This window comes from Giraffa tippelskirchi, chromosome 7, assembly GCF_054371585.1.
Source record: "Giraffa tippelskirchi isolate mGirTip1 chromosome 7, T2T-mGirTip1v1.2.pri, whole genome shotgun sequence".
Classification (NCBI taxonomy): Eukaryota; Metazoa; Chordata; class Mammalia; order Artiodactyla; family Giraffidae; genus Giraffa; species Giraffa tippelskirchi.
Window position 1 is genome coordinate 34,173,063 of NC_137281.1, and position 23,331 is coordinate 34,196,393.

The following is a 23,331-nucleotide window of genomic DNA, read 5'->3' on the forward strand; positions in this document are numbered from 1 at the left end:
TTGGGCATTTCTTTCAGATAATATATTCAAACGTTCATTTCTGGTTGTCTAACTTCCCTCGGTGTGCAGTTACACACACTCAGCTTACTGTAGCTGGGTGCCCAGTACTGTTTCCCCACCAACCTGACTATATTCCCTGTGCCTAAGACACCCAGGCACATAACACTCACTCAGTGCATATCTGTTGAATGAACAAATAAATAAATCCCCTCCTCCCCAGATTAAAGAAAGAAGATTCTCATGCCAAGTCCTAACAATATATTAATTATGCTCATATATATATTAATACTATGCTCATGGTCTACTGAGATAATTTTCTAACCTCGTTCACTTGCAGGAGATCAATGGCAATTAGATATGGAAAACAGTGTTCATTGTTTTTAACTTGAACTATCTTGAATTAAACATTATATTCACTCCTAATTCATTTAAACAAAATTATGAAATATTTTTTATTTATCCCCAAATCAACCCTCATAGCTGAGCTGCAAAACAGGCCTTTCCATTTGTGTGCTTGTAGTTAGAACCCTCACGGAATCAACATACTTCCCGTGTGCTTTATCTTATATCAGTAATATTCAAAGTCCCTTTCAAATATGAGATCCTATAATCAGCAACACTAACTTTCTCCTTTGAAATCACAGAGTATGAGAATTCTAAACATATAGAATTTTTTAAATCAGTTTTCACTATGTGGGAATGGGACGCCATTAACCATTGTAGTTGAATACCTATTATACTGTCTAGGCATGGTGACAGGCACTTTCAAAGCAACGTCTTATTTAATCCTCATGAATATTCTAGCGTCCAGATATTTACGTTGTCAGAGTCTTTACTAACTCCCTCTCCGCCTACAAGTTCTCATAAAGGCTTGAATAAAATATTGTTCTCAGTTCCCACGACTGCCTGCAGTAAGAGCCAGCTCATGAAATAATATATTCCTGATAAGCTTTTCAGTTCTTTTGTTCTGGATCAAGATTTTACTTTTGCCTTGTTACTTTAGCTTAATGTTTTATCTGACTCTTTCTACATACTCAAAAACTCCCTAGTCATTCTTTCATTCACATAATATTTGATTTCATACTCTGCATCAGGCACTCTGCTAGTTTACTTGATACGCAATGGTGCATAAAAACACACACAGACACTTCCCTCTTGGAGTTCACAGTCTACTGAGAGAGAGATATACTATTACAAATTATCATAAAAATAAATTTAAAATTGCTAGTCTGATTATTACTCAAAGAGGTAAATTTGTGGTGAAGTGAGATGCAAAAGAATATCTGAAATTTCAAACTCCAGTAATGGTGGACTAAGCTGTAGCATATACAACTCACTGACTATCTTTTTGAAGGCGTGAGAACTATCAAGACACCAAGGCTTGAAGGGGCTAGATACTACAGAGAAGAAAAATTCAATGAAGTGGGCTGAAATTCTACTTATTTTCCACCCTTGAGGTTTCCATTTATTTGTATGCGTACAAGTCAAGAAAAGCTTAGCAGAAATCGGAAGCCAGGAGGTGGACGAGTTGACAGAGCAACTGTGATCGAGATATATAAACTGGCATACAGGCTTCAACAAAAGAGAAAGGGTCTGACAAACACCTCAGGAATTCAAAAGACTATACCTCAGAAGAAAGGGTGAATTCTAAAATGACTAGGCCCTCCAGAGGCTGAAATGCAGCCTGGAAACAGCTCTACCTTGTTGAGCGATGGTAACCTGCTTATACTCTCACCAGTAGCTAACTGCAGAGACTGTTCAATTTTTCATGGCCAACAGCCAGCATTCAATGAAAAGTTAATAGAAATTCCAAGAGACAGGACTAAGAGGAAAAAAAGCACAGTAAGAGACTGACAAGTAATCAGGTATCACTGTTATCAATACAATTGGTATCTTCAAAAAGATAACAAAATGAAGAATATCATAAGAGCACTGGAATCCATAAAAGAATAAAATGGAAGTTCTAGATGTGAACATACAATTATTGATCTTGAGAACTCAATAGAGTGGGTTTAACAGCAGATTAGACACAGGTGAAGAGGATTGTAGATTTTGACGATGTCAGTAACATGATTCAGTCTGAATCACAAAGTGAAAAATGAATGATACATATCTAAAATAGAGTAAAGAAACATGAAAAGGACAAATACCTGTGTAATTAAAGACCCAAAAGGAGAGAAAATGTGAAGATTTTAAAGAAATAATTAATTTTCCAAAGCTGATGAATGATACCAAGCAACAAATATCAAGCACTATAAATATCAAGCAAATACCAAAAAAAAAAAATTACAAAATTAATACACCTTAGTAAAATTTATAGAAACAGAAAATAAATTCTTAAAAGCAATAACAAAAAACCCCTCCCGCCAGAGTAAAATAAGACAAACCAGCTTTATTTCTCCACAGTAGTGTGTTTGTAATGTGCTGAGAGAAAACAAAACTGTTTATAATAACAAAATTTGCAAGCAACTCAAATATCTGTCAACAATAAATAAAAAAGTCAATTATGGCATTTTCCTACATGTGGCATACACCAATTAGAATAAATGAACTGATACTATAGATGAGTCTCATGAACAAAATGTTGAGACAAAAAGAAAAATCAGACACAAATGAGTATATACCTCATGATTTCATTTATATAAAATCCAAAATAGACAAAAACTAATTTCTGTATTAGAGATGATGGAAGTTCCCAATCAGGGGAAGAAGCTAGTGACTAAAGTACCATGAAGAATGTTTATGGAGTACTGGTAATATTTTCTTTCCTGATCTGAATGTCTTCAACTATAAAATTATGATTTATGTCTTTTTTGAATTCATGTTAGAATTCAGTAATTCACATAGAAAAACAAGTAATAGGGTAAAAGCTCTTCTCATCTTAAAAACTATTCTGAAAAATGGGAGGTAATCACTCAGTCAAGATAGAGTTTAGACTAATTTCCTTACACTACTACCCACTGCCCAAAAGACAGAGCCTCTAAGAAAACCTGAAATGCCTCCAATACCACATTCTAATATAAATTGTGCAAAAATATCTGTAAAAAGGTTTAAAAGTCTAATACCAGTGTCAGGTTTTCACACCCCTCCCCTTACTCTTCCAAATACTTCCAGTCCGACAATGGCAGAGTATAATGGAGAATTACAAATTAAACTCTTAGGTTCTGAAGCAAATATTATGAAAGTTTATCTCTGGAGGAAGTATATTCCTCAAATTCAAAGGCAAAGTTTCTCTTTGTTAAGTTACAATGGATTTAATACAGGGGAAATTATGTGCTATCTATACTATCTTAGAACCTATACAAAAAAAGAGAAAAAGAAATATAAGGAACTTTATTCTTTAGTCAGAAAGAATGTATTTTAATTAAATGGAAAGTTTTCCATTACTACACTTTGAAGTTAGCTCTTGGTTAAGAATGTTGGAAGATTTCTTGCATAAATATGAAATATGCCACAGTCTAACACTGGAATGCTAACTGCTACCAAACTACGTGATCTCAGTTATATTTAAAGTATAGGTATGTATCTGTAACATCTATCTATGAGACAATCTTGAAAGCCAAAAAAACACTAAAAGGGCATCTTAAATCATACAATCACTGAAGCGTTAGAAAAAAAGGAGACCCTGCGGCAAAGTATGTCTGTGAAGTGTTTGTAGAGCTCTTTGTCCATGGAATTGGAGCCCTATAAACCAGGACATGACCCTGAATCCCATACTGAAAGCTAATCATCTCCTCAGAGCCAAAAATAAGGAACCAGGACTTGGGCTGACACTAAGACCCTACTCCTTGGCTAAACTGAAATTGTGTCTTTTAGCATCTCTTGGCTGTGTTTTAATTCCAACCAAAAACTAACTTCTCTATATGTAATTCTTTCTTAGTTGTCGGAGGAACGATCACTGAACATGCTCTAATTTATCACTGGACAAGGACAGCCCATGAGTCTGATGGATGTATAAAACAGGACACACAAGAAGAAAGTCAGAAGTCACCTAGATTGCGACATGCAGTCAACAAAAAGCCAATCACTTCTGAGTCTTTTCTCCAGCAGCATTTCTGTGGATAGACAGTCCCAACTGCAGATGACTGAGTAGCAGAGGCAGATAAGGAACACACTGGGAGGCGAGAATAGCCAGGCAGGAGCACCTTGATTACACCTAACTTACGCTGTCCCTGCTCCAACAGTGCCCTTTCAGCTAAATGTAATAAATCTCCACCTCCTTAAATGACAGGGAGTTGGAATTGCTACTTTTGCTTTAAGCAATGAAAAACAGGGAGAAATCAACCTACCCAAAATAAGAAGTTGTTGTTCAGTTGCCCAGTCATGTCCGACTCCTTGTGATCCCATGCACTGCAGCACACCAGGCCTCCCTGTCCCTCACCATCTCCTGGAGTTTGCCAAGTTCATGTTCATTGCATCGGTGATGCTGTCCAGCCATCTCATTCCCTGAGGCCCTCTTCTCCTGCCCTCAATCTTTCCCAGCATCAGGGACTTTTCCAATGAGTTGTCTGTTCACATCAGATGATCAAAATACTGGAGCTTCAGCTTCAGCATCAGTCCTTCCAGTGAATATTCAGGGTTGATCCCACTGAAGATTGACTGGTTTGATCTCCTTGCAGTCCGAGGGACTTTCAGGAGTCCTCTCTAGCACCGCAGTCCAAAGGCATCAATTCTTTGTCGTTCTTCCTTCTTTACTGTCCGGCTCTCACAACCGTACATGACCACTGAGAAGACAATAACCTTGACTATACAAACCTTTGCTAAAGCAATTTGCTAAAAATCCCTCTCAAATAGCCACCTACAAATTCAGCTATAACCCTTAATCTTAACACTGATTTCTACTACATGTTGATCTTTGAATTAACATAATCATTACTAAGATGATTTTATTCATTAACATATTTACCAAATTCCCTGCAGTTTACAACCCTCTTTCTAGAAAAGAAAAAAACAACAACAAAGTTTAGCAGCTAACCCTTAAAAATATTTTAAATGATTTTTATCCTTGAAATATTGCCTGAACTCTCTCTGCAAGATACTCTTCTTTCCTCAGCAGATTTGGGAGAGCCAGAAATTTAGTAGAACATACATCCAATAGGTGACACCTGAAGATCAAAACTGAGTCTGGCTTCACCCAGATAACGCCTGCCTCTAACCCAGAATATTTCTCAGTTTCTCATGGAACCTGGGAGACAGATTTGTACCGCATTCCTCATAACTTAATAGTATTATTTGCTCAGTTTGAACAGGTGTTCAGTAAAGATAACTAACATTTGTTAATAACTCCAAACTTCGGCAAAAATGTGTGCTTTTTTAATATCTCCAAATAATGTTTATCTTTTCACAGTTCCCATTTTATAGATGAAGAAACTGAGAATTTCAGAAGTAATCACACAACAACTAAAACACATTGCAACTTAAGAATTTTATCTCATGTCTACATGCCTTGAGATTTTCATTCTTCTTCAGTTAATCATGACCATTCCTGCAGAGAAATCTCACTAGTATTGCTTTTGCAAATCAATTAGATCAGTCTCCCTGGTTAAAAGGATAATACTAATAGTAGACTGTCTGAATTCAGACACTATAGCTCCCAAATTACATCTTTTCTCCCCTCTGTCCTAAGAAAAAGTTTTTCGATCTTGGCACTACTGATATCTTGGGCTAGAAAACCCCTTTGGGTTGTCTTGTACATTGAAAGATGCTCAGCTGCATCTCTTGGGTTCTACCTACAAGATGCCAGTGGCACCAAGACCCCAAATCATGGCATTCAAAAACATCTCCAGACTTTCCTCTGGAGGACAAAATATCCTCCATTGACAACCACTGGCCTAAGGTATCCAACAAGCTCTTGAAACTTTAGACAAGAGTCTGCATCCTCTTCTCTTTAACTGAAGTCATTCCACAAGCTCTAAAAGGATCCTTTCTTGAATCTCATTAAAAAACTCAGATTCTTTAGCATGACAAACTGTGCCTTCATAATACTGTTCTTCTCTTTGTTGTCATTGTTTAGTTGTCATTGTTAAGTCTTGTCTGACTATTCTGTGACCCTATAGACTGTAGACTGCCAGGCTCCTCTGCCCATGGGATTTGCCAGGCAAGAATACTGGAGCAGGTTGCCATTTTTTCTCCAGGGGATCTTCCCAATGGATTGAACCCGGGTCTCCTGCATTGGCAGGTGGATTCCTTACCACTAATCCACCTAGGAAACCCCATTTTCCTCTTTAGGAAATTTAATAAACCTCACACATCCCATTTGTAGTTGCATTTGTTAGGAGTTACTAAGAAATTTCATAAGAGTTTCTCTCCCCATGTACAGATACCCTGGACATCGATCTTAAAAAAGAGAACTGGATGTTAATCCCATCTCTAACATTCATTAGTTGTGCAATCATGAATGAGTTAAGTTCTTCGAAGTTTTCTTACGGGCAAAATAAGGATTTTTGAGATTCAAACAGCAAGGCAGCACTATAAAGGCTAAATATACCAACAGCATAATGACCTTGAGCTGGTAGCTTAATTTCAATAATTCGGTGTCTTCATCCATTGAAAACTATGAGTTTGAAAGTTACTGCAGCTCCTACAACAGTGAGGGGAGATGAATAATCATGGTCTATTATTTTCACTCTTAATCTTTCCACTACAGTACATAAGCCATCTTCCGCTCACTCAGCACCTGTGAACTGGCTATTCCTTCTGCTCATAATAATATTCCTCCTTAAGTTCACATGGTTCATTCCCTTATCTAGTTCAAGTACCTTCTCCATGAAATTAACCCAAAATTTCCTATATAAAACACCCCTCCCCAGCCTAGCACTGGTGAGATGACTTTGCTTTGTTTTTTTTTGCTTCTTGTAACAATACTATGTTACTAATATTATCTTTAAAATAATACTGCATATATTATGCTTCTTGTCTGTTTCCTCCCACTGGAATTCAATCTCCTCAAAAGCAAGAGTCACTTATTTTACTTAACCCAGTTCCTAGAAAAGTGCCTGGCACAAATTGGAAATACGGTGAATGACTTAATTTATGGGAAGGCAACTGCTCCATCTCTTGCTTTGACAGAAAGGGTCTGTTTTTTGCTCTTTTATATACCAGGGACCCATGGGTGAATTTCTATGGGAGCTTCTACAGGCTCTTTCTCTGTTTCAGAAAACTAGTCTTGGAACTGCTTATTTCTTAAGTTTTTTTCTTGCATTTAGCTTGATTTACTATCTCAGCACATGGCACGTTCATCTCTCAATACCCCAATTCTAACATTATTTTGTTTCACTGATTTTCACTTTGGTTTTAAGTGGCAAGAAACTTTTTAAAATAAAACATTTTATGGTAAACATATTTTGGGAAAAGTTAATAAAAGTTATATTTCATTAATGCACATTTATTTTATAAGTTTAAAACTATAATATTACAAAGTCAATCCATGAAAACAATGAGATCATCTCATTGAATAAAATCACTTGAAATCAGGAATTAAGTGTGAGAATGATCACCCTCAGCTAATTTGTTTCCACATTGTTTTTACAATATTCAGGAGACCTTGAATCACCTAAATAAGTATTTGCAAATGGTGATAATCTATTAAGAACTCATTTGCTGATCTCAGAATACTTATATAAATATCTACAAGAGCAAAATAGCAGAACAGCAGAAAATGCTTGTGTTGAAAAGCTATAAATCTTTTAAAACTGACTGCATTATTGCATTCCTAATGGCAAATAAGATATGAAGCCCACACAAGATTGAAATAAAAAAATAATGAAGAAAGTCTCCATATAATGAAAAGGACAGTAAACTAATAAGAGATTTCCAGTGGGGAGAAGAGTTATTGACTGGAGATAGAGATGAGGAGAGCTCAAGGTAGGGTGTGGCAACAGGAATGGAGAAGAGGGTGTTTTAAATCCCAACTTAATTGACGTCAGCATCTTTTTTTAATTTTATACTGGAGCATAGTTGATTAACTGTGGTGAGTTAGTTTCAGGCATACAGCAAAGTAATTAAGTTAAACATATACGTGGATCTGTTCTTTCTCAAATTCTTTTCCCATTTAGGTTATTATAGGATATTGAGCAGTGTTCCCTTTGCTATACAGGGGGTCTTTGTTGGTTATCTATTTTAAATACACCCATGGCTGATTCATGTTGATGTATTACTTTACAATATTGTAAACTAATTATCCTCCAATTAAAATAAATGAATAAATATGGTAGAGTGTACTTGTCAATTCCAAACTCTCAATCTATCCTTTCTGTCATCTCCACCCTTCCTCCATGGTAATCATAAGTTCTGTTTTCTAAGACTGAGAGTCTGATTCTATTTGGTAAATAAATTCATTTGCATCATTTGCTTTCTAGATTTGGCATTAGTGTCTTGAATAGACCATACTCAGTTACAGGGTCCCTTTGTTTGGTAGAGTGATCCAGGGAAAATAAGGTGTTTGCTAATGTCTAAGTTCTCTTCTTTTTTAGGCTACTTGAGTAAGTAAGACTAAATCAATAGAGCTTGAAAAATGTGTATGTGTCTGTGTGTATGTACACATGTGAATGTATACAGCAAACACGTGATGTGTGTATAAATGTGTATTTATTTATATTAACACATACATTACCACCAGATATCTCTGAAACCATATTCTAGTGATACCTGAAACACTCCACATTCCTCTATAGACAAATACCCATCCTCCCTATTATAGGAAGGGGGTATATTTCATTATTCAAATAAACTTGTGCAAGAGTATTTCTTTGCTTCCACATTTCATAGCTTGTTTTCACTTTATTTATTGTGCATATTGAACATAATTCTGAAGATTATATTATGCCTAGGACATGAGTTTTCAGTTATTCACTTACTTCGTGTCTCTTGCAGAATGAATTGGGATTTAGTGTTATAAGCAATTATGCGTTTCACACCTTATGCTTATAAAATAATGGAATATACATTTCTTAGACTATTTTACATACTGATCAATGAATGGAGAGCATATAATTTTATCAGTTAGACTATGGCAGCTGGTGAGTACACTTCATTTTCATGCATCCTCCAGGTAATAAAAAATAATGAATATATCACTGTACTTTACTTATGTAAATGTCTTATGTAAATGTTTCATGCAGTTGAAAAGTTATAAAGTCAAAATAAAATTTTAATGGCAGAGAAAGAAATGGCATGATCTTAGAAGGGGGTGTTATCTTTTTCTGGTCTGTTATGAATAAGGGATAAAAAGAAGCTTCTCTTCTAGTCTGTGTTGATGCTTTCTTTAACTAGTCTAGGAAACCTACAACCTTTAACTAGTCAGAAAACTACAACCCAGGGGCCAAACCTGGCCCATGACCTGTTCTTATAAATAAAGTTTTATTGCAACACAGTCATGCTCATCTTCTTATGTATTTTCTATGACTGCTTTTGTGCTACAATGGCAGAGTTGAACAGTTGCAAGAGAGATCGTAAGGCCTGCCAAATCTCAATATTTACTATCTGATCCCTTACAGAAAAGGTTTGCAGATCCCTGGACTAATCCATTCCCTGCCTCCTAAAGGATGTAGAGCAAATTTTTGTAGGCAACTGAGTAGTCCTAAAACGGCCCCAGCACCATCACCATTAAAGGGTGTGTTAGTCGTAGTTAACACTCCCATATATCTGGTTCAACTCTCCTTCAACCACACAGACAAACACACTCCCCAGCATACAGTACAGCTATCTGCCTCTAAAACCCTTACTTCCCTTACAAAAGTATGTGTCCAGCTGTTCATGCCCACTGAGGCTTCAGCATAGCTTTTGATGTTACTAAGGCAACTGATGTCTGGATCTAGGTTGCTGATACCGGAGACCAAGGTCATTAACGTCTGTGTCCGTAGTGCTGACATGTGATGCTGGCAACATGGTAGATAATTACAGTAGTGATGCTTCTGCTGTTGCTGCAAGAATTTCTGTTCTTGCTCATCTCATGATGAATGCTGCCATTGGGATGCTACGTGTACCACTTCCTTACCCTGGTGTCCCAGGCAAGTTCTGATTTAGTGTTCACCTTTCTTTAACAGCCAGTTCATGCAGGATTTATAGAGTCCAAGAGAAAAGGGATGGAGCAAATCCCTCCTCCTTCTGCTGAATGATGTTTTGTCATGGGACCAAATTTCCATCTTATTCTCTTCCTCAATATAGATTCACTCCCATGAAGCACCCAAGACCATCACATAAATTAATATCAGGAGGTTCTGCCATCTTCTGGCTCGCAAGTCCTCCAAACTTACCCAGGTTTAGCAGTTTCTCAGAACTAGGATGGGGTAATTTGGAACCTGTGCTCTTTTTTCGGTAAGTTTTTATTGCAGTATAGTTGCTTTACAATGTTGTATTAGTTTCTGTTGTACAGCAAAGTGAATCAGCTATATGTATACCTATATCCCCTCTTTTTTTTTTTAATTCCTTCCCATTCAGGTCACCACAGGGCACTGAGGAGGATTCTCTGTGCTATACACTAGGTTCTCATCAGTTATCTACTTTATGTGTGCATGTGTATTAAGTCGCTTCAGTCGTGTCCAACCCTGTAGACTGTAGCCTGCCAGGCTCCTCTGTCCATGGGATTCTCCAGATAAGAATACTGGAGCAGACTGCCATGCCCTTCTCCTGGGGATCTTCTCAACCCAGGGATCAAACCCACACCTCTTACGTCTCCTGAGCTGGCAGGCAGGTTCTTTACCACTAGCACCACCTGGGAAGCTCTTACCTGCTTTATACATGGTATCAATAGTTCATATAGGTCAATCCCAAACTCTCAATTCATCCCACCCTCAACTTTCCCCCTTAGTATCCATACATTTGTTCTCTATATCTGTCTCTATTTCTGCTTTGTAAATAAGATCGTCTATACCAATTTCTTCAGATTCCACATATATGCATTAATATACGATATTTGTTTTCTCTTTCTGATTTACTTCACTCTGCATGACAGCCTCTAGAACCTGTGCCCTAGCCTATGGCATTTAAAACTCTCCCTGTATTCTATCAGCCACAGTTTTCTGCTCGATGCTTTGGATGACCCTCTAAGGAAGATGGTCTGTCAACAATTGCTTTCTAGTAGGCACAGGGCAGATGTGGGAGTGGGGAGGTTTTCATCTGCTGTGCAGGGAGGATTATTAAATTCAGCAACCATCCCCTGGCAGGGGCTGTGTCTTCATGAGCTCATCGGCATGTGTAGTGAGATACAGTAAGGTCCCCCATCAGACATCTGAGAACATAGATGTGCAGAGTTAATATTATAGGACAAGAATGCTGAGCACCTGCAGAGACTGGACTGTTATCAGACAAAGGTTCTAAACAACCTGGATACAATTTATAAATGTGTCCATGCACTTATTTGACCAAAGCCAGCCAGGGCTTTCAAGGGTAACCCCCAATACTGCTTTTAGGTGTTCAGGAAAGCTGTAACTTATTCCCGGCTAGATAAGAGAAATCACTCTTTTGAGGAGATCCCTAGTTCTTCCAGAATTCTGAATTCTTTTCAATCTGCTTGCATCTTTCCCTGTCACACATTGCAGAACATTTTGGAACTGTGAAAATGTGCTGTGCCTTTAGTATCCTGCCTTTTGCATCTGAACACATAACCTACAGGTTTCCTTATTGCTCATGAGGACTAGCTCAGTGCCCATGCAGGTGCCCTGGTTGGTCCCTTGTGGGTCCACGGACTTATAAACTGCAGGCAATTAGGTTGAGATGGACCGTGAAAAGTGAAAGTGAAAGTGTTAGTCTCTGAGTCATGTCTGACTCTTTGAGACTCCAAGGACTTTAGCCCACCAGGCTCCTATAACCATGGAGCTCTCCAGGCAAAATACTTGAGTTGGGTGCCATTCCCTTCTACAGAGGATCTTCCCGACCCAGGGATCGAACCCGGGTCTCCTGTATGCAGGCAGATTCTTTACCATCTGAGCCACCATGGAAGCCCTAGAGATTGACCATAGTCACCTTATATACTCTGGCTTGCTACACGGATGCTTCCATTGTGTCAGGATTCTGCTTTCCTGGTATCTCCCCAGAAGAGTTACTGCCAAAGGACTGAGAATAACCCAGCTGACATACAATGGGGAAAACTTTGGAAATGGGATATGAGATTCCATGGTTATATTCTTTTTCCTTTCTCTCCAAGACTGACTATTTAAACAGAAAAAAAAAAAAAAGTTCATACAGACATTTGGAAGACATGAAAATAAGTGATCAGTCCCACTTTCAAAAGGCTGTGACCAAGGGAGGTGATAGATGCATATGTATGGGTGATTCATTTTGCTGTGCTATAGAAACTAACGCAACATTGTTAAGCAACTATTGTTGTTGTCCAGTCGCTCAGTCCTGTTCGACTCTTTGCGACCACATGAACATCAGCACGTCACGCTTCCCTGTCCTTCACTATCTCCTGGAGTTTGCTCAAACTCATGTCCATTGAGTTGGTGATGCCATCCAACTATCTCATCCTCTGTCACCTAAGCAACTATATTCCAATAAAAAAATAACTAAAAATAATATTGATATAAATATCTTTATGATCATATAATTTGGAGAGATTGATAAAAGCAGGTATACTAAGGCAAAAAAAGAAAAGCAGTGACCAGATAGGTAATAGATCCCTTTGTATCTGCTTTTTCTCCTTTCCCACTTAATTTCCTTTTTCTTCTCATTCCTGCTTCCTAAAAATTGTTCCCCTCTATAAAATATTAGCACATAGCTTGTGCCCCAGGCTCTGCTTTCTAGGGAAGCTATTCTGAAACAATCCCCAGAATTTTATCTTGGTATAAAAAGACTGTATAGTTCAAATGAGTTAGCACCTGAACCCTCAAGGTTTTAAACAGGATATATATTGGAGAGTGTAGGGAGGTGATAGAATAGGAGAGAAAAACGAGAAAAACTGACTACTATTCTGTCCTTTCCAGTATGGAAGCTTAAGGCTAAGCACTGAACTTTCCTGAATCTCAGTTTCCCTGGCCCTAAAAGTGAAGTGAAGTCACTCAGTCGTGTCTGACTCTTTGCAACCCCATGGACTGTAGCCTGTCAGGCTCCTCCATCCATTGGATTTTCCAGGCAAGAATACTGGAGTGGGTTGCCATTTCCTTCTCCAGGGGATCTTCCTGACCCAGCGATTGAACCAGGGTCTCCCGCATTACAGGCAGACTCCTTAAGGTCTTAGCTACCAAGAAAGACTCTAAAAGAGGGAAATTAATAGCTTCTGGGTAAAAATGAAATGAGATAATGGATAGGAAGTAAGATAGATTATGTCAAAATTAATCTATAGATCATGGAATCAGACAAACCTTGGTTGGAATCCCAGATCCATCTTTTACAGGGTATGTCAATTTTGGCAAGTTAGTACTCAACTTTAACATAGCACTTAGTTCATAGAATCACTGAATTACAAACAAAAGAATGCATGCAAAGTGCTTACTTAGCACAATGTCTAGAACAGGACTGCCACTAGACGCTACCTACTCTTGTCTTTTAAATTATTTGTGATGCTTAAAGTATTATACACACAATTGCTATTACTAACCCATTATAATTTTGATAATTTTCTTTTCCATAAAGTGCATTTCTGTCTTTGACGCTAAATGGAAAATATGTCTTCTCCAAATGAAATGATTCTGATGGCAGGCATAAGTAACCAGATTACAGATTTTTCTATTTAATCCTTGCACTCGTGTCACAATGAGAAGCTGTATAATGGAATTTTTGGAATTGAAGTAAATATTATACGGAAATGAATCCAAAGTTTTAAGAAGCTTCTTTATGTGTCAGGAACTAGCTACCAAGAAAACATTTTTCTTCCAGGAGCTTGCACTTCAGGAAGAAAGACAAGGGAGGCAATTTACTCGACTGTGATTGAACAAATACAAAGTATTATATCCGACAGAGACATCTAACTTAGTTTTGAGCAGCACTGACTGACTGGGATTCATACAAACAACGTTTTAATAATAAAAGCTGACAAAGGAAACAGACACCTTTTCCTTATTATTTTGAAGAAAAGAAACGTTTCAAGAAAGAAATGGTTGGATGGACACCAAGGTGGGAAGGGGATGGGATGAATAGGGAGATTGGGATTGACGTATATACACTATTGAAACTACGTATAAAACAGATAACCAGTGAGAACCTACTGTATAGCCCAGGGACCCCTACTGACTGTTGTGTGGTGACCAAATGGGAAGGAAATCCATAGAACAGCAGATGCATGTATACATATAGCTGATTCACTCTGCTGCACAGTAGAAACTAACATAATATTATAAAACAACTAAACTCCAATACAATTTTTTTTTATATGGCAGAGAACCAAAGTAAAATAAAGTTTTTAAAAAAGGAAAAGAAATGGCTTGGTAAACAAAGATGAGACAGTCTATCTTTAACTCCATCAAGGACCAATTGGAACTTGTTCTCTTCCACCAGGAAAAAGCTTAGAAGACTGAAAATTTGGAGAGGAATAGAGTGTTAGAAACAGTCTTTCCACAATAATGACACACATTTCTGAGCCCCATATATTTCCAGAATCTTCTTTACCTGAAGAACTGGTTAGGAAGTCTGTCTAAACTCCTCTTGTAGTCTCTTGTGACCCAGGATGAAATCTATACATTTAGGATGAGCTGAGAAGAGGGTCTCAGTCCACAATACCCACAAGGATTTCCCACAAGAATCACAAAGTGATTAGACAAACAGAAAGTCAATGACAACCTACATCTCTAAATTCAAGGACAAGTGGATGTTCAACAAATAATAACCTTTGCCAGCGGCAGGAATGGAAGCCGTCTCTTTCATGCTGCAGCAACAGCAGTAAAATATAAAAAGATTAACAGGTGTTCGATACAAACTACTCCCCTGAATTTGCCTGGTTTCCTTTCCTCTGCCTGGGGGATGACAGAACTAAGTAAAAGCACTCACTGAGGATTCTTAGAACATTACTGTGAGGTGGAAAGCAGACAACAATAGATATTTATTTTGGTAAAATACAGACTCTATAGAGTATATGAGCTTTTGGGGTGGAAAAAAACTTTTTAATCTCAATTCTATTCCAAGAAAGAATCTCAATATTTCAAGAAAGAATTTCCTTTATGGTATACAGATCTCTAGCTCACCCTGCAGGGCAAAAGATACTGTCATTTTTATTATGATTAGTAGTAGTAACTAATTTTCATTGGGAGCTTAATACATACCAACACTATGCTCACTCTTTTACATAGCTTAGTTTGATGGCTCAGATGGTAAAGAATTCATCTGCAATGCAGGAGATGTGTGTTCGATCCCTGGGTCAGGGAGATCCCCCAGAGAAGGAAATGGCAACCCAGTTCTTGCCTGGGAAGTCCCATGGACAGAGGAGCCTGGTGGGCTACAGTCCATGGGGTCGCAAGGAGTCAGACACAACTGAGCAACTAACAGTTGACTAAGAGTAGGATCAGGGACAGGGGAAGGGGAAGGAGAAGATTTGGGGAATGGCCAATCCTTAGAAACAGGAGTGAGTGAATGAGAGGAATGAGATCTTCTATGTAGGTCACTGATTTTGGCAACAAGGTCTTGACCCTGCCAAGACATCTAGGAAGCATGAAAATTACTTCTAGAATTGTTCTTCTGAACAACAGACTGAGGCATTTATCCACTGTCTTCCAACTACCAATGGTTCAAGGTTATCTCCTCTGCATTTCTGGGCTCCCTCTGCATGTGAACTGAAGGGACTACCAAGGTTTGGAGAAAGCTCTCAGCACAAAAAAAAAAAAAAAAAAAAATAGGGAGATAAGCAATGCTTGAGGTGTGATGTGGTCGGTATGAATCAAAATCCTTCATCAAAGAGTTGGCTAAAATCAGAGGTGAGTCAAAAAGAGGTTGCAAAGGCAACAAGACAGTCTGTGATAAGACTTATTTTCTTTAATCCTCACAACACCCTGTTATACTGTTATCATCCCCATTTACGTATGAGAATATTAAGACCCAAATACATCCTATAATTTGCCCCACTTCACACAGCCAGTAAATGGTAGAACAGGACTTCAAACTCAAGCAGACGATCCTAAAACATGAAGTCTCAATCACTTCATTTTCTGTTACCAGTAATCTGATTTCCACAAGTTCTTATCCAGGAGATTTATTTTTACTGTGCTAAGAAATATGGCTTCCCAGGGTAGCTCAAATGGTAAAGAATCTGCCTGCAATATGGGAGACCTAGGCTCAATCCCTGAGTCGGGAAGATCCCCTGGAGAAAGGCATGGCAACCCACTCCAGCATTCTTGCCTGGAGAATCCCATGGACAGAGGAGCCTGGTGGGCTACAGTTCATGGGGTCACAAAGAGTCAGACATGACTGAGTGACTAGCACTCATTTCACTTTCAAGAAATACGGAGAAGGACTTCCCTGGTGGTCCAATGGTTAACACTCCAAGCTTCCAATTCAGGGGATGCAGGTTCGAGTCCTGCTCAGGGAGCTAAGATACCACACACTGCAGGGCACAGGCAAAAAAATAAAATTAGAAAAGAGACATTTTAAAAGACATACCTCTTATGAGAATAAAATAAATTTACTGACAGCTTCCAAATTGAAAGAAAGAAAGAAAAGAAATACACAGAAACATTTTCCAAGTAGGAAACTCATGGCTAACTAGACTTCCTTAACACATCTTTAAGAAGAAGGTACATTTAGGATTGAGTTGAAGTTGTGGTTACACTCAGGTGAGAACCAAGTACGGCAGTTCCGATGAAAGTTTATAATAAACTATCTACCTGGATTTCTGGATTGGCCTCCTGGGGTTATTTGTGCAGGAATCCCTATACACAAAGGTATGATTTTTCATAGTAATCATATTTATGTTAAATCCCTAGGCTAGGCTGTCTCCATTATGGAAATATGACCATTGTGTTAAGGGAATGAAGTGAATTGGTTTTCCTATTCTACTGAGAAAAGAACATAAAACAGTCTCCTGAGCTTCTAAGTTTTGAGATGATGCGCAATTTTTAAAAGTGAGAAAGAAAGCCTACTTTGTGAGATGGGTAAGTAAGGAAGGCTCTAAGTTATGAAAGAAAAAAAAAATCCCTAGATAGATAGCCAACCAAAGAGCTCTGCGGTGTGTTAAGTATTGAAATGCATAGACTCATACGTGAGGTGACTGCATGTATATCCATGGGATCAGGGATACTCAGTAAAAGTGATGCTATTGATAATTTCACTGAATTAACAGGTGTAAACCTGAGCTACCCTGAAAAAATGAGAAACCACCTCATTCACAGAGCAAGAGGATAGACCTGTATTTTTCCCACTGTTACTGGGACGTGAGACTCATTCTGAGTGTTTGCAGATTCTTGAGCCCGATCCCTTACTTGCTATAGCAGAATCTAAGATATGGGGCTCCAAAATTTGAATCTTAACCATTCTTCCAGATGATTCTTCAACGTACTGAAGTTCATGTACCAGTGACTGAGAAAATCAAGTTCATTGTTTCTGTATATATGTGCATGTAATTAACATAGAAATATAAACACTAAAGTAAGTCAGTGTCATGATTTGTTGTTCAGTCGCTCAGTCACGTCCGACTCTGATCCCATGAACTGCAGCACTCCAGGCTTCCCTGTCCTTCACCATCTCCCATAGTTTGCTCAAACTCATGTCCATTGAGTCAATGATGCCATCCAACATCTGGTCCTCTGTCATCCCCTTCTCCTGCCCTCAATCTTTCCCAGCATCAGTATTATGATTAAGATCATAAAAACTGGGAAGAAAACAACTTCATTGATCTCATGTATTCATTAATGTGTACAGTACATATTTATCAAATCCCTAGTAAATGTGAGTTTGATAATAGGGAAAATGATGTAAAAAGATGAAAAATAATTAAAGATAATGTATTTCCTGCTTTCTCTGAATGTATAGTCTAGAATGGGAGACTGTAGTGTAAATAACAACAATAAAACAAACAACAATTATAATTCATACATCAAAGATGATGAGGAAATTAAGACATAGTATTAAGGACTTCCTTGGTGGTCTAGTGGTTAAGACTCTGCACTCCCAATGCAGGGAGCCTGGGTTCAATCCCTAGTCAGGGAACTAGATTTTATATTCCACAGCGAAGATCCCACGTGCAGCAACTAAGACCCAGCTCAACCAAATAAATAAATTTTTAAAAATGAATGTTTTTTAAAAAGAGATAATACTAGATTACAAACTTCCTGAGGACAATGAACTCTATCTAACATATGCCAGAATACACTGCAGAGTGACCAACCATTCTGTTTTGCCCAGAGCTGAGGGGTTTCCAGGACACAGACCTGTCAGTGCTGAAACCAGGAAAGCCTAGGCAAATCAGGACAAGCTGATCACCCTGTTAGTGAAAAAAGGCAATCAAAAGACGGTCTAGTAAAATTGAATACGTAACTGAATGAGGTTAGCAGAAGGTATTTCCTTCTATTGAGGTCTATCATTTTTCAAGTTCTCTATACGCAGAAGAGGAAACTGAGGCTCAGGGAGGTCAATTACTTTCTCCAGATCCCACAGCTGGAAACGGCTGAGCTGGACCTGGGACAGGCGTGCAGGGCTGTTTGAATCCAAAGGCCCCAGGGTAAGGAAAGAGGAGGCTCTAAGTTCTTTCTCAAAACTTCCAAAGAGGCAAAAATGTGAAACTACGATTGAATTCTTCATCCTGGGGAAACCAGCCATGTCTTATTCAGGGAAAGCCATTTTGTTTTTATTAACACACACACACACAGACAAACAAGATAGTCCGCTTGCCTCCCTCCCTTCAGCATTTGCTTTGAAGCTGAACAGAGGCTCCAGAGGGAGCAGGGCTGTTTCCAGCAGCCGTTTCTCAAACACCTAACTTCATTTCAGATCAGAGCTGGGGTTTGAAGCTCTTAACACCTCCATTGCTTCAATCACATGAGAGCAGAAGCAGCCGAAACAATCAGGGCCTCCCCAGCAGCCTATCTGAATGCTTCTTCTGGTACTGGGTGCCTCGAGCACAATGTGATGTGGGGCTGTTTGTTAAATCCACTTTCAACGTCTCACCAACCTATTCCCTCTAAGAAAGGCAAACTGAAAGAAGAGGCAGGACCTCTCTCTCACTGCCCCCCCCTTTCCTTTCCCATTCTATGATTAAGTAGTATTTAAATTCCAAAGAGAATGAGAAAAATGACATGCGCTCTTCCTAAAGACGTGAAATCAGCATTTTGTTTTATTTGATGAGATCCTTTTTTGTAGGAAATAAAATTTTATAGATAGAGTGGAAACTCTTCACCCCTGCCCAAATGCATTTCCCTCTTTTGCTCCCCATCAACATCATTAGAAAGTTGATATGATTGATTCCATTTGGGTTCACACATTTTTATTAACACATATATGTCCATAAGGGGTTCCTGGTGGCTTGGTGGTAAAGAATCTGCCTGCCAATGCAGGAGATGCAGGTTCAGTCGCCGGTTCAGGAAGATCCCCTGGAGAAGGAAATGGCAACCCACTCCAGTATTCTTGCCTGGGAAATCCCATGGACAGAGAAGCCTGGTGGGCTACAGTCCATGGGGTCACCAAGAGCCAGACACAGCTTACCAACTAAACAGCAACAACATATGTCCATAACCAATAGGAGATATCGTTGGGTGAGTTATTCTCTCACTCTTCATTAATAATATCCTATATACCACTACTTAGATCTTACATTTTTATTGAATCTTGTTGTTTTTATAGGGGCAGTCACGTGATTACATGACAAATTAGCACATTGATTCTTGTTGCTTTATGGTATTCCGTCACATGAATATTGCAGTTTCTTTTTTTAACTCCCAGTGTTGAATGCTTAAATTATCATTTTTTACTCCCTCTTGCATTTCTCTACTTCTACAATAAATCTATGAGGTAGATTTTACTTTATGATCTCCATTGTCCAGAAAAGAAAATCAAGGTTGAGACCAATCAAAGACTTCAAATCTATACCACTAATTAGTGAACCACTGGAATCAAGAAATGGGTTGGAGGAATTATTTGTTTTCCATATCCAATAGACTCCACAAAAAGGAAGAAATGGAAAAATAGCAATTACATTACCACGTCAACACTGAATTCAAAGGTATTTGCTTTCCACACTTCTATCTACAGGGTCTAGCAGGGTGCTAGCAAGAAAGGAGTGCTAAACAAATATATATTAAGTCATTGAGCTGAAAAGACAAGAAGACTGAGTCCCAGGAGGTTCTAAGATAAGCTGTCACGAACACAGACCTAGAGGCAAAGAGCCCTTGTTCTACACATACATAATCAAACATGGAACCAGAGAACCAAAAAATGTTAAGAGTGAAAAACAGTTGGGTGGGCAGTACATAGCAGTTTGAACACATCGCAACAATACAAGCCAGAGCCAAGGGCTTGGAATCTGACACGTCATCAGTGGACATGTTAGTGTTTTAGTCATTTACACTCAAAGGAGATGCGAGAGGGCAAGCCCAGGAGTTGTCACTGGGTCATGAAATAGTACCACATTTTAGAAAAAAGCAATTCTTCTCTTGCATAAAGTAAACTTGCTTATTATAAATCATCAGTTTCTTCTACCATATGACCCTAAACATATGCATTTTATTCTTCTGTCTCGGTGCACAGGACTAGCCACTGAGTTGTGAGTGTAACTGGCTGCCATTCACAAACACTTGGTCTATACACAAATGTAAGATTAAATGAGATACAACACTGAAAACACTGCGTACAGCACCTGGCACATAAAAAGCATTGAACTGAGATTCATTTCAGGAATATTATAAAGAGGGAAAGACTCTCCTTTTATATTCAAAGACTAGAAAAACAATTTCTTCCCTTAACAAACATTACCAACAAGGGACAGTGAAGTTTACTGTGTGTGTGTGTTGGGGGGACAACCTGAGATGCAAATTGTATTGTTTATTGCTGATTATTTTCCTGAATTATCACATGTGTTTATAATCAAGTAAACGCAGGCAAACTTCTAACCAGAACCTTTTTTTTAAAGCTTCCTGAGAGGCTTAGTAGACAGTAACAACGAAATTCATATTTTCCTCAAACAGTGCTCAAGGCAAGCCCATTTTACTATTTTTCAAAGCCTAATGTCTCCATCCAGGGGAAACAAACTGAATTGCTCTGGAGCACGAGAGGGGCACTAGACTCATCCACACCCGGGGACGCTGCGTGCACTGCAGGAAATGGCAGGGACGGATCCTGCTGCCTGGGACTCTCGGGGGAGGTTTGACTGCTTCATTGTTATTGGGATGTATTAAATCCCTCTTTCCCATCCAAGCAATTTGTTCTTCCAGATGTATTTCTGAAGTGTATTTTGGGTTTAATAAAGTATTAAGTATTTAAGCCACACTGTGAAACAGACTCTCAGTCACTCAGAATTGTGGATTTGACACTGGTATCTCCCAGTGACAGAGAGACATCAGCCAACCACCTAGAAGTCAGAGCTGTGTGTGTGTGAGGTGGGGGGTGGGGGTGTGAGTACTTGTTGAATCATAGCCAGAAACTGGAGAAAGGTCGGGCCCAACCCACATATCCCAGATCTGTGGAAGTTTCAGCAGGAAAGGAAACACCGATACCATCCGTCTCATCTCCCACTTGGCAAAAAAGTGAAAGTAAGGCTATTTATCCTCGACCCACAGTTCAAAAATATTCCTCATATTTCCTGTGTGGGTTGAGACCTGGACACAGAGACAGACAAGCTCAGTTGGACCGGCAGTTTGAGAGTGAAAAGTGAAAAAATGAAAGTGTTAGTCATTCAGTCATGTCCGACTCTTTGCAATCCCACGGACTATAGCCCATCAGGCTCCTCTGTCCATGGAATTCTCCAGGCAAGAATCCTAGAGTGGATTACCATTTCCTTCTCCAGGGGATCTTCCCAACCCAGGGATCGAACCTGGGTCTCCTGCACTGCAGGTAGATTCTTTACCATCTGAGCCACCAGGGAAGTCCACAAACAAGTAGGGTCTTCTTAAAGTGGCAGTTGAGAGAGGGGTGAGGTCAGTAATTCTCAAATTTGGCTGCTTACTAGAATCAACTGGGAAATTTTTAAAACTACCTGATGCTCAGAAACAAGCACAGACTACGAAAGAGCTTCAGAGGAGGCTAAGCATTAGTATTTTTGAAAAGTTTCCTGAGTGATTATAATATGCAACAAGGTGACATAAGTAAATCTGGACACAATCATTTTCCTGCCCAAGAGTAAACATACACTGTACCCACAATGAGTGAAAATACATCGGCCTTTTTACCATCTCAAACAAATTTAATCTATACTTATTTATTGCTGTAATCAAAGGCCTGGCACATATCAGAAATTCATTCATAATTAATGAATAAATGAATGACTGATCACTAGCTCACAAAAATATTACACTAAAATAAGCTTGTCCTTTACTCTGTGTAGCTAACTAACTCACTGCTCAAACCCCCTAAAATTTGCATAATATTTGATGATTCACTCAACTTGTCATAAATTATCATAAAAAATTTATGAAAAAGTTACAAAGATATATGTACAAAGTACTCATCACATGGCAGTACATAGATTCGATAAGTCAATTATGACATATTCATGCAATGGAATTCTCTGCAGACATTAAAATAATGATATGTTATTTTTTAATATAGAAATCTGTCCATGATATATTATTGGTAGAGAAATAGCATATTAAAAACAGCATGGGTAAAAATAATAATTTTGATTTAATAAATACATAAATTGTGTGTTTGTATGTCTACATAGAAAAATCTGGTAGGTATAAACACTAATGTGATTATATAAAAAAGATAAAAATATAAAAATAAAGATAGTTTTCACAATATTTTTATACCTTTTCTTTATTTTCCTCAATTCATGTTATTTTAACAATTGCAATTTCTTGATATTTAAATCTTTTTCCAAATTTGGGAGCAGCCACATCCCAAACCCGGGGCCTCCCTGGTGTCTCAGATACTAAATAACCTGCCTACAATGTGGGAGGACCCAGGTTTGATCCCTGGGTCTAGAAGATTCCCTGGAGAAGGGAATGTCTACTCACTCCAGTATTCTTGCCTGGACAATCCCATGGACAGAGGAACCTGGTGGGCTAAAGCCCATGGGGTTGCAGAGTCAGACACAACTGAGCAACTAAAACTTTCACTTCACTTTTCACATCCCATGCCCATTTCAGGTCCATCTTGATTTCAGAACCCTCACCACTCAAAAATACAGTCAGACCAAGATACAACAGTGGGAGAGAAAAGTCAATCTTCAGTGCAGTGTTCATACCTATGGGCCAGTCTCCACTATTTATGTTGGCCATCACCACCCTCAACTAAGTTCCCATCAGAAACTGATGACTTAGT

General features: G+C 38.6%; 1 protein-coding gene and 1 non-coding gene across 5 annotated transcripts in view; one reads left to right on the forward strand and one right to left on the reverse strand.

The window, feature by feature from the left end:
* LOC145514266 (uncharacterized) overlaps positions 1-23,331 on the reverse strand; it is a 718,708-nt gene that overhangs the window by 156,727 nt on the left and 538,650 nt on the right. The window lies entirely within an intron of this gene.
* On the forward strand, positions 17,994-18,066 carry TRNAG-CCC (transfer RNA glycine (anticodon CCC)). Its single transcript has one exon. It is a non-coding gene; the product is annotated as a tRNA-Gly (tRNA).